Genomic DNA, 12,329 nt, shown 5'->3' on the forward strand with positions numbered 1-12,329 from the left:
ACTTTTACTATACATACTAATAATAATAATATTATTATTATTATTATTATTATTATTAGTATGTATAGTAATATGTTCAAACTGTCAGTGTTCATTAGGCCCACTTGACAGGTCATATAATAGGATGAACTCCTCTTCAATGCTAGAGGCCTTTCAGCCCGCCTTGGGGATAAGGAAATAATTTGTCCTGCAGCAGAAAATATTTAAATACAATAGTACCTACGTTGTTGTCTGCTAGAATTAAGTAAAACACGTGAACTCTGTTCGAATGTTTGAACTGACCGGTAACGGCTACGGTTAACCGAGTAACTTCGGTGCTCCGCTGTCAAGCACATAAACCGATAGAACCGAGTAACTCAACAGTTCTACTCGCTCCGTCCCCAGCTCTACTTCCTACTTTTACTCATAACTATTTTGTTTGCATTATTTTATTTTCCGATTCATATTGCTTCTTCTGAACGTCTGATATATGTGGCCAAACTCTTCTACAGGAAATCTGAGTTGCGGCGTTTAATTTAGAAATAATGAGGAATAAATTTTAATTTTCGCATGCTCAACTTTCTCTTAATAATTCCCACATATTGACTCTCCCCTATGACAATGTTTGGTCCTGTTACTGCTTCGTACACAAGCATATTCTAAACACACGTTAACTACTGTAGGCCATCTAATTAGTATACGGATTTTAGTTCTCACTGGGCGACACCCAATCAATAAGAGTTGCTTGCGCTGTATAAACGCGAGTCTCTGTCTCCCATTGGTGTAATTTCTGAAAGGTAAACTAAAATCGTGTAGTTGACGCAAGCAGTCTTTGGAGTCCCAGTGAAACTTCGTAATGGTGTAATTTGGAACCAGATGAAATAAGAACATCAAACAGCTACTACTAACACAAGATCAAGCTTCTAGTTTTGCATGAAAATCATTCCCTCGTTCGCTTCTCTGGGTTCTGTTTTACATGTACTGTGAATTTCCTACTGAAAGAGTAATCCATGGATCCAGCCTTCCCTCGAGAGTCAAGTATTCGATGAATTTTGTCAAAGAAGATTAATGTAAATGAATATTAATACAATATGCACCATTTGTATAGAGAGAATATATACTTTTCCATTAGAAAAAAATTCAAAAGATAACTGTTACATTTACATAACAATTAGAGCTCAATAAAATATTCATATCTTCAAATAATTTATCTGTAAAATCTCACTATTGGACATTCACTTCAAGTGTATATATAGAATTCAGAATTTTAAATCTGCTCTCCCAATTATTTAGGATGGATTTTAATACGAAGTTACAGAAAAACGGTAACATAATTAAATGAAATTACTGCAGGTCTCTGATTTTATTTCGAACTAGCCGTACCCGTGCACTCCGCTGCCCCCGTTAGAAATAAATATAAAGTAATTACATAATTAAAATAAGACGTTTGATCCAGGGAACATTCGTGTTTGATAGAAGGATAAATCGTTTAATATGTTACTTAATTTAAATTGTATTTAAATAATTAAAATGCGGTCATTTTGGTCCAGAGAGCAATCATTTGGTGCAATGACAATTCCTTTGACATGTTTCTTAATTGTTATTACATGCAACCATAGTTTAATGAAGATTGACATATCATTAATTTTTAATGTGTATACTTTATATTACTTGCTATATGTTTCAGAAGTTACTGTAATAACATTGTAGAATTATGTCCATCTATAGAAATTACACTTTCCAATGGTGAAATAATAATTAAACAATTAATTAGCTTCCGATATTACTTCATACAAACACAGAAACATTCTCTTAGACTATGTTTAATAGTTTTCGATTGTTGTTGTCCAGGGCCCCTTATAGACGAAGTCATTTGTTTTTATTTCAGTACAGCGCCTTAGATGGCGTTGTTATTGTAATTTTAAAACTCATTTATCTCATTAAATATCAGTCCTATCAAAATTTTGTATAGAATAAAACTTATCGGAAATTATTGTTAAAGAAACTTATGTTATGTAATATTGTTCATGAAAATCAATAATAAGCGAGATATTTCGATTTATTTAATTCAGGTCCCCTTATAACCCCCCTTTTAAATAAAGTAGTTTGAATGCCATATAGCCTAAAATCTAAGTTACAACGAACTTAATTTATATTCCAATTTTCATATAAATCGGTTCAGCCATTATCGCGTGAAAAGGTAACAAACATCCAGACAGACAGACAAAAATTTCAAAAAAAGCGATTTTCGGTTTTAGGATGGTTAATTATACATGTTAACACCAATTATTTTTGGAAAATCGAAAATTACCAGAAACATTTTGGCTACAGATTTATTATTAGTGTAGATGTCGTCAATGTCTGTATCCCGAGAGAGATTGAAAACCTAAATGTTTCTTGTAATTATATTACGTGTCTTCTACATCTATCGCGTTTATCGTGATGAATGTAAGTTAACATAATTACACAATTAGCATTCTAATATAACCCTCAATGGTATCGACGTTATTACCAGGGGACGCATTTTCTTTCCAAACAAGTTAGGGAAGTTACCGGTTAGTACATCCTGTCCGTTTACAGTTCAAACTCTGACGCTAAATGCTTACATCAGGACGCTACGAAAGATATAGTTGAGTACATCATAATGTAAGTGGGATTGCTACTAAATTGAAATGGACTGTCCAGCTACTTTTTAACCACATAAACACACTAAAACCTCGAAACTAGCGCTCTACAAAATTAAGAGTCCACAGCAAGAATGATGAATGTCACTTTCTTGTCGAAAATGAACCAAGACTGTCAATGCATAGCTTAAGACATATACAGGGATATCATTTTATTTTTACTAACATTTCTGATATTAACCTGCCTATACCTTTGAATCAACGGTTGCTAACCCCTTCCATGACTGGAGTTCGATGGCGTAATATACAAACAAATCACTTTACTAGGTATAGGAGGGAAGAAAAGTAGTTCATCCATTTACGTAAACTATGAAATATCAAGCTTTTGAGTTTGATAATTTTCATTAGGTTTTTGTTTAATCAAAGTACAGTACAGTATTAACAATGAGTGTTTTTACTCACGAACTGAGCTGTCCATACGGACGTATTCATTATGCAGTGTATATTAGAGTGTCTGTAGCACATTAGCGTACACTACAGAGAATGAAGTTAAATTGTAAAATAATCATAATATGGATATTTAAACACATTTTTCAAAATGGTGGCGGTTCATTTCGATTAATGTATGTAATTCCAATTACCAGTTTCGTCCTTCGTACTAGTAGGCCTAACTCATGTTGAAATAATTCTGTACCTACTCTATAAAAGAGTACCTTACGTACTGTAAATTCAATCTTCACTTCTGCTCGATCCGAAAAGATAAAATTACTCGGACATTCTATCTACTGTCCGTCGAAGTGATTATGTCGCAGGATCGTAGAAAGGAGGGAAATCACGTGACAGTTAATTACTTAACGAGGCCTGGTATATAAGTTATTTTAAACAGTTGTATGGGTATAATATTACGTATATGTCCAATTCCTAACAGAAATTAATGTTCTCAGAAAAGAGCTAAGACAGCCCAGCCACTAGCATTTACCGAGAGGCGAATAGAAGCTGGTGGGGAAAACCGAAATGCGACGTATGCAAATGGCCGACAGTACCTTTGAAAAAATAATGCAATATTGAAAGCTCTTTCGTCATTGGAAAACGCGAACATATTTTTGGAACGTACTGTGACGGTAAGGCTACTATGACTTTGATCTGTGTGGAAGACGGTTGAACTTCATTCGTAGAAGGGGTGGGAGTGAAGTACATTCAAAAACTCAGGTACAATAAAAATTGAAGTAAAAATAAAATGATGTCCCTGTAGAATGTACATAGAGAATTATATGGCATTAACACTGATAGTCATTGTCCAGTAATGATCGGAAAATCTCAGTTAATCTCTAAGCATTTCAAACTTTCAATTGCTTCTCCTGCAAAATGTATTCCAAATGACATCTCCTACGTATTGCAGAAAATATAAATAGTTAATAATACTGAACTAGTATATAGAATATATATTACACAACATAATAGTAAACATGATACACATTAACTGTATATACTCTATATACAATATATGCAATTAATTCATGTAAGAAAATAAGTTCCGTTACGGTGAACAAAACATACATTTTATGATTATGAAATTCATATCTTTTACCATAATAGTCAGTAAAAAATTTATTTTAAGCTAAGAAAATGGTATTTATACGTTAGATTACGTTACAGGAACACAATTATAATAACAAAAATCAATATACAAATTAACAATATTTATATTTTACACAATATATACCAAAACCTATAATGTCCTATTTATTTTTTCCCTTACCCTTATAGTTTCTCCATAAATGTGTCACGTATTTTACGGTACGGTATAATTATTTTATTTACGGCTGTTACTTTAGAATATACGGGCATCTTTCGATATCATTATTTTAATTTTTTTCTTTAATTTAATTATTATATCAAAAGTCATATCGCTACGATATTATTATCCTCCAGCATAAACAGTTAAGGATGATTATGCTTGCAGGAACCTCACTTAACTTAAAGGATTCACGGATTCTGAATTAGCCGATATTCGTTTAATATACGGAACAGCAAGAGAATCTGCAATCGTGGTAAGGGAGCTCTGTTGACTACGATTTCCAAATCGTGGGGTTTCAAATAGACTCCTGTTCGTTGCTGTGTACCAAAGACTGTATCTCGGACTGAGGATCGTGGACTGCAACGTGTCGTTGTTTCCTTCGTAATGTTACACAGCGTTTCTAAAAAAAAAAATCTACACTATTTAAGAAAATATTAAAGTTTCTTAACAATTAAGAGATTATTGTATTTTCTATGTTTCTTTTATTTCAATGAAATTTTTAAATGTGAATTTATTTCCGTTATTTCGTGATAGTTTAGAAGTGAATGCCATGTCGTTGATAAAGTCGTTTTTAGCTTGACTATTACACTTTTACTACGTCACATTACTTTTGACCAATAAAACAGAACGAAAGGACGTCTTTCAACCAATCATGGCTGCTTATCGCACAATTTTATCGCGTTCCAAGCATTTGTTTAATTTTATCGCTTCCCTAGCATTTGTTTATTTTTATCACTACCCTAGCATTTGTTTATTTTTATCACTACCCTAGCATTTGTTTCTTTGTTTGCCAACATTTCAAACTGCACTGATCTGGACGTGAAAAAAAAAAAAAAAAAAAAAAAAAACAGAAAATTACAAACCACTCCAGTCGATGCACAGCACTTTCAAATATGACTCGCATTGGCATTCAAGAACAAGAATTAATAAAGATGACTGGTAATAGCTATGCATCTTCCCTGAATCCCTATTTACAAATAAATGAAGAGCACCATTCGGAAATCCTGAATAAGTTGAGTAATACACCATGTATATCAACGAGTTCATTTCTTTTACGCACACGTCCAATATAACATCAACTGAACCACCATCCACTAAAATATTCAAATTTGAAAATTCTACTTTCAATAATTGTTCCTTTTAAAATTATTCTTGTTTATTTTTATGTCATAATCGTTAATTAAAACTATCTTGTTTATTTCATCATCTCTAATTAAAACTTTTCTAACACTTGTTTTTATTATTTAGGTTATGTTATAGCGTCTGCTATATGATATTATGGATAGTCACGTATCAGAGATTGTTTAATATTAAGATTTATTGAAAATCATCTGTCAAGTGACGTTGATTATTGGGATCCGAATAATTGAAGTGGAATGCAACAGACTGTTTTAATAAAAATGGAATTGAATCAGCAAAGCCTTCTTGACTAGTAACCGTCTACAGAGTTCAATGAAGATTCCATAGTTGGCACAACTGATAACAAGAAAACAGATCATCATAACATACTACTGTCATCTAGCATGTATCTAGCGTAATATCTGTAATGTTGAGATGATTCAATAATACATTTTAAGACAGTTGTATTTTCGTAAGTCAATTAATATTTTATTGTGTTGGAGTACTTTGTTACTTCTATTCTTTATATACTTTCTTGTAATCGTGTAATAGTCAATTAAATCCCACTCGAGTTTTGATTTTCTCTAGATAAATCAAAACCTCCAGTGAGATTACTGTTGACTATTACACTCTTACTACGTCATACTACTTTTGACCAATAAAACGATACGAAAGGACGTATTTCAACCAATCATGGCTGCTTATCGCACAATTTTATCGCGTCCCTAGCATTTGTTTCATTGTTTGCCAACATTTGAAACTGCGCTGGTCTGGACGTCAAAAATATATATAAAATTACAAACCACTCCAGTCGATGCACAGCAGTTTCAAATATGACTTGCATTGGCATTCAAGAACAAGAATTAATAAAAATCACTGATCATACCTATGCATCTTCTGAAATCCGATTTACAAATAAATGAAGAGCACCATTCGGAAATCCTGAATAAGTTGAATAAACCATGTAGGCCTAAATCAACGAGTTCCACTTCTATTATGCACACGTCCAATATAACATCAATTGAACCACCAACCACATTCAAATTTGAAAATTGTACATTCAATAATTATTCCTTTTAAAATTATTCATTCGGAAATTCTGAATAAGTTGAATACACCATGTAGGCCTAAATCAACGAGTTCCACTTCTATTACGCACACGTCCAATACGGTATAACATCAATTGAACCACCAGCCACATTCATGTTTGAAAATTGTACATTCAATAATTATTCCTTTTAAAATTATTCAGGTTTATTTTTTATGTCATCGTCGTTAATTAAAACTTTTCTAACACTTGTGTATATTAGTTAGGTTATGTTATAGCGTCTGCTCTGAGAGGATAAAAAGAACTTCTGCTATATGATATTATGGATAGTCACGTATCAGAGATTGTTTGATATTAAGATTTATTGAATAGTAATCATTACAGTGTCTGTATAAAGACACTACTGCCATCTAGCATGCATCTAGCGTAATATTTGTAATGTTGAGATGGTACAATAATACATTTGAAGACAGTTGTATTTTCGTAAGTCAATTAATATTTTATTGTATTGGAGTACTTCGTTACTTCTAATCTTTATATACTTTCTTCTAATCGTGTAATAGTCAATTAAATCCCACTCGAGTTTTGATTTTCTCTAGATAAATCAAAACGTCTAGTGAGATTACTGTTGATAATTTAGATAATATTACTTGAAATTAGTTTGTTTCATTACAGTTTAGTTACTATACTTGTGAGAATACAAATGTGGGCTGTGTTCGAAATTCGAACGTATTACTGTACAAAATAAATCATGGATATAATCCCATGTGCTAATGTAAAAAGGTGATTGTGTTTGAATACACGATAAATTATTCGATAACGCAAGAACGCCTAACCGGTGTTGGATGAAGTTTTTTGGGTAGCTCAGTCGGTTAGAGCGTTAGTGCGTCCAGCCAAAGGTTCTGGGATCGATATTCGGCCACGGAACAATTTTTACCTTGAAATTATTTAATAACCTGTTACAACACAAAGACCTTCATGATAAGTTGGACAGTAGACAATCCCAACAAGTTTAGACCTCGGCGTAAATAGTGAGGCGTTCGTAAAGAAAACAAATCGTCTGAAAGTATTAACTAACCTAAAAACATGGTATTTTTTCATGTCTAAAAAAATGATTTCGAATATTGAGAAATTTGTTACGTAATGTGGTTCAGTTTAGGCCAGGTCTGCAGAACTGTAGCTCTTGAGAGCGACTGCTATACTCCCCTTTCTTACCCCACCCACCTTTTTTTACCAGTGCGGTCATGACGTTCTAGTTACGCTTGGCTGCATTAAAATTCATTCGCAGCGGCAGGTATAAAATACGCTATCAAGAATTACAAATGAACAGATAATAAAATTTTTAGGAACATACCTTTAGAAAATAAGAGAAAAATGAATGAGGGAAATAAATAAAATTAAAATACATGTAAAATAAATTTTAAAATGCATGTGTACATATAATGTAAAAAGGTCTCCCTATGTATATTTCGTTCTATTATTAGTAAAGCCAATTAAGTCCACATTTTGTGTAAAATAAGTTAAGTACAGTCCCCACATGTCTTTCCGTGCTCTGTATTTTACTAAAATGAAATAAGTCCGAAATGTTGCTTGCAGGTAACAAACAAATTACTTTATTTGAAGAATTTATTATGATTTTTCGTGCATTAATGAAGTTTTAATTCCTGTTTTTACAAAACTTGTATTACTGGTCTTAACTGGTTTTACTAGTCATAGGACGATAAATAAATTTTACGTTGATAAGTGAGTGATAGCTATATGACCGGATGTCAATGCCGTCATTCAACATTGTAACGCACTCCAGCCAAATAAATAAATAAATAAATAGTAAGTAAATAAGTAGTAAGTAAATAAATAGTAAGTAAATAAGTAGTAAGTAAGTACGTAAGTAAGTAAGTACGTAAATAAGTAAGTACGTAAATAAATAAGTAAACAAACAAACAAACAAACAAATAAATAATACGCGTACTGCAGTTTAAAGAGAACTGGAACATGGCAAAATCGAAACCCGTGAAGGAATACTACTTTCAAAGGAAATGGGAATATGATTATTTTGTTCTTGAAGACGAAAGAATTGCTTGTTTACTGTGTCCCATCCAATTTACTTCTACTCGTCTACTTTCGGGTAGGTTCATTATTACGAACTGTATATTGATTATTTATTTATATACTGTAAAATTAAGGACGTCACTCGTTGTGTTCATTTTGAATTGAAATTAATAGTGACTTTCAAGGTTCATCACTTAAATGCTATAAATTTATGTTTCCGTCGGTGATGATAGGAGGAGAGTTTTCGAAAATCTAAAGCAGGCTAGGTGCAAAGAAATCTCAAAGAAACTACCGACAGGAAATCTAGCATAATTGTAAACCTTAAAACGAGATAACGCATTATGAAAACAATGAATTTATTACAATCCTTTTTGAAAATTACATGCAACCACTGATGGATCTTTGACGACAAGAGAAGGTAAATAACCCTACGCGGAAGTCGATCATCCCCAATAGAAGTGGAGTGAGGCTGACGTCATATTTCCCCTCCTTACGAGTTCTGCAGGCCTGGTATAGGCTACAATCCCCGATTACCTCTAAACATATTTTCACGCATAGCCTTCTTACCCTGTACTTATGAAATGTAATGATATGAAATTATTGTAAGCTTAAAAGGTGAAATAGAAAATGTTGATCTTACAGAAATCGTAAATATAAAGCAAAGTGGAGAACTGCAGGAAAAAATTATCCTCCAATCTTGTCCGTCGCAGTAATCATTTCAGTCAACACCAGGGATCGAGTACGAATTCAAGAAATACAGTAGCGTGCAAATTAATCCGAACAAGACATATTTTTACATTTTCTTTCATTGTTGGCCTCACAGCTGCTCCTACCGCTCTAATTGACATCTGTAGTACGTGTAATTCCATTGTTGAAGATCTGTCGTTATTATTTTTTTTTTTTTATAATATGTGACATTTTGCCTGTCGTTTTGTACTTATAAGTATTTCAGTTGTGTTGAAGACTTAATACTGCAATCCTATGCACATTCTGTCGTCTTCACAAATGGATACAACTCCACGAAAACGGTCTAAAATTATTACATTAGCAGAGCATTCTTCTATGACACAGAGGCAAATTGTTGCAGAATGTCACATCGATTTGGCTACTGTTAATTCGATCATAAAACGATACAGGGAGACTAGATCCATCACACCCCACAAAAAAGGAAACTGTGGCCGGAAAAGGAAGACTTCATCTGCTGATGATCGTTTAATTGTTAGGAAAAGTAAATTAAATCCTAGACTAACTGCTGTCGACTTAACCCGCGAGTTAATGGCTACCACTGGGGCGAATATTCATGTCACAACAGTGCGGCGTAGGCTTTTGGAAGCTGGACGAAGGGCTCGTAAGCCTATTAAGAAGCAACTGCTAACCCCTGTTATGTGCAAAAAAAGCTTAATGTGGGCAAAATTACATCAACACTGGACAGTGAATGACTGGAAGAATGTACAGTACTTTTTTTCCGATGAGTCTCATTTCGAGGTCCACGGCCACCGTGTTTCTTACGTACGGAAAGGATCCGAAAAAGTAACAGCAGCTCATCTCCAACAAGCACCCAAATACCCCCCTAAAGTAAAAAAAAAAAAAATGTTATGTTTTTATTTAACGACGCTCGCAACTGCAGAGGTTATATCAGCGTCGCCGGATGTGCCGGAATTTTGTCCCGCAGGAGTTCTTTTACATACCAGTAAATCTACTGACATGAGCCTGTCACATTTAAGCACACTTAAATGCCATCGACCTGGCCCGGCATCGAACCCGCAACCTTGGGCATAGAAGGCCAGCGCTATACCAACTTGCCAACCAGGTCAACCCCTAAAGTAATGTTTTGGGGTTGTTTTACACATGAAGGGCCTGGAGCATTACTACCTATCAAGGGAATGATGAATTCTGACAAATATATTCACTTATTGGAAACCAGAATCGTACCCCAGCTGCAAAAATCATATCCGGATGGCAGAGGTGTGTTCCAACAAGACCTGGCACCATGCCATACGTCTCGAAAAACTACAGAATTCTTCAACAAGAAGAATATTCAGGTACTCACCTGGCCAGGCAACTCACCCGACATCAACCTCTTTGAGAACTTGTGGTCAATTTGCAAAAGAAGAATGCAAAAAATGGATTGTTCTACAAAGGAGAAGATGATTTCTGGCCTCATTTGTGTATGGTTTCGCGATGAACAAATGAAGTATATTTGTGGGAAATTAGTGGAATCCATGCCAAATCGTCTCAGAGCTGTTACTAGGAACAAGGGAGGCCACATAGATTAATGAGGTATGTCTTAGATCCTTTTTTTTTTATCCCATTTGAGTGTTTTTGCATAAGTAATTACGTTGTTCGGATTAATTTGCACACTACTATAATAAGCTCACAATCTACCAATAAGACGCCAGAGATGCTTATGATTGACAACGGACCTGAAGTTCACTGACACAGCCTGAGAAGAAATGAAATGTTAGCAGGTCCTTGTAAGCGATTCAGTAACAATTAACATTATCCAGTCTTCAGTTTCTATTTTTTACGATTATTCCTTTGAACGTCATCTCGTCCACTTTCAGCCATTGGCCCGCTAACATCATCTCTCCATATCTTACCTGTGCCACAGTTTTTTTCGCCTAGGATGTACACGCCCATGTTGGTAACCAGAGGAACTTTCCGTCTCGTGTATTATTAATAAAGAGCGCAAATGGGGTACGTATAGAGAGAATACAAGTTTACTACACAGAGTGTTTCATTGACGTCACGAGTGTGGGTGTAGTTGCATCTCTACTGACTTTACGCTCACAACTCACTGGTAATGGACGTGATTTCGTAGCATTTATTCACCTTTCTACGGCAGTTCTTTGCTTACACCCGTACTTCTACATTTTCTGACACAGTTCTTAACTTCCTCTCCTAGATTTTCACATTCATCCACACGTCTTCACCTTTTCATTCGTACATTTGCACTACTACAGCATTTCTTTACTTCCCACCGTAATTCTTCTTATTCTTCCGTACTTCTTTACTTAGTTACGTAGCATTTACGCCATAACATCGGTAAGATATGCCAAAAGCAAATAAGTCTCGGTATTTGAAGCTACAGTTATTTCGGAAAACGTATAAAGTGTCTTTCACGTGTTAAATTTTACTACCTGTTACCATGTTTCGGCCTGCTATTGGCCATCTTCAGAACTGGCTGTTGCTGGTCTTGGCTCCAAGACCTAGTGCCATTTAGATATCCATTTTAACAACTCCTATGATCTTAACTGCCATTTGGTTCATAACATTACGAATAGGCTAATATTTGTCACTGAATAATGTATAGTCTTTATTAAATATTCCAAACGTAAGTTGTTTACAAAAAATTAACTATTCAAGCTATCATTCTCACTTAGAGCATTGTTCTTTTTTGTTCTGTATACTGTCCGAAGACGGTCTGAACCTCACAAGTGATACCAACAAGGCATCACTTATGAGGCAACTAAACCAGGAGATGAGTAGGGTGGCTAGTTTCTTTTTCCCTTCATTGTAAACATCGCCGAATAACTACATATTACACTAATTAGACTTCAGATTGTTCTTCCTCCGACACATACCATCAAGTGAGATGTACTGCTTTATAATGGATGTACACATCAGCCAGAACCTCAATCAGAGATACCCTATCAAAGTGAAAGTTTCTCCAAATCCCACATCAGATTTGAGATGCATGAGTCGTTGCAAA

The sequence above is a fragment of the Periplaneta americana genome, chromosome 7, assembly GCF_040183065.1.
Source record: "Periplaneta americana isolate PAMFEO1 chromosome 7, P.americana_PAMFEO1_priV1, whole genome shotgun sequence".
Classification (NCBI taxonomy): domain Eukaryota; kingdom Metazoa; phylum Arthropoda; class Insecta; order Blattodea; family Blattidae; genus Periplaneta; species Periplaneta americana.